This window comes from Otolemur garnettii, unplaced genomic scaffold (genome assembly GCF_000181295.1).
Source record: "Otolemur garnettii isolate 467f Iridium unplaced genomic scaffold, OtoGar3 scaffold00133, whole genome shotgun sequence".
NCBI lineage: Eukaryota > Metazoa > Chordata > Mammalia > Primates > Galagidae > Otolemur > Otolemur garnettii.
Genome location: NW_003852528.1, coordinates 2941319 through 2942714, shown reverse-complemented (window position 1 = coordinate 2942714; position 1396 = coordinate 2941319).

Sequence of the window (1396 nt, the reverse complement as noted above, 5' to 3'; positions counted from 1 at the left end):
AGTGACTCTGGCAGCACCATCAGGAACCAAGTGCAGGCCCTGACCCCCCCCACGCCACAGGCTTCTCCAGCACCAATGACCTTGACAGCATCTCCCCTGAGAACAGGGACACACACACAGAGAGAGCAGCCTGCCTGTGCCCAGAGACTGCTCACATCCAAAGTACACCCGCACGCACGTGCATCCTCCCACACTACCACACAACATCCCCAGGAAAGGCGAGCAGGCAGCCCCGATGTCTCCAGTGGGGCCTCCACTGCTCACAGAGCCTCTCCCAAGACCGCAGAGGCCTGAGCTCTAGCACAGGGCCAGAGCAGCCCGGGAAGGGCTTTCCTTCACTTATCCTGCTTGCTGTGTGTTCCTCTCCCTCTTTCACAACTTTTTACTTGAAGAATCAATTCATGGAAGAAGGAAAATAAAACTTAAAATGGTACCATTTAACCCTGTGAACAGAAACACAGTCAACATGAGGAAACTGCTAATTGCCATCTCTTTTTAAAATTACCTGTTTAACAAGTACATTTTCAACTAAACTTTTCAAATATCAAAACAGAACATCAAAAGCAAGCATTGCTGCCTTTAACACTTTCCTGGAATAAGGCAGAATATAAATAAATAAATATATAAATAAGACGCACAATATGAAGGGTCACAGATGGTGCAACCCTTACCCACCCAGTCCCCTGAAGCTGAGTTCTCAAGAGGCCTGTTCACAGCAGCTGAGGCCCACGGCCAGCAGCTGCCCCAGGAGTAGGGACAGTCAGACGCTCCTGGGGTGGGCTGGGAGCAGCACCAGGCTCCTTTCCACAGGCCCTCCAAGCCCCTGCCCTGTGGAGTGCTCTGGGTCAGCAGGCAGTAGCCTCTTCAAGGGCACCACCACATTCCCTTGCTATTTGGGCCCCAGGACTTAGAAAGACAATTTCACAAAGTGCTCAACAGAGACCGCCACTCTCTCCTATCCTGTATCCACCCTTACCAACAGAGGAAAGGGAGCTTCAGTAACAGTCACTAAAAACAAGGATTGACCTCAGCTACCTACACTGTTTTCAGATTCATTCAGATTTATTTGGCAGCTATGAAATTTCAAACAAAAGGCTGACCTTTCAAACAAGAGGCTGAAACTCAAAGTTGTTCCAACTCTGAAAACATAAGCAAAGGCTGGCTTGAGTAAAGAGAATCTGAGGGCATGCACGGTGGCGTACCCCTGTGACCTTAGTGCCCTGGGAGAGCGTGGTAGGGGGCTCACTTGAGGCCAGGAATTAGAGACTAGCTTGGGTAACACAGCGAGACCTTGTCTCTACAAAAAAAATTTTTTAATTAGCCAAATATGGTAGCACAAGCCTGTAGTCCCAGCTACTCCAAAAGCCAAGGTGGGACGCTATGTGAAGCCAGAGTC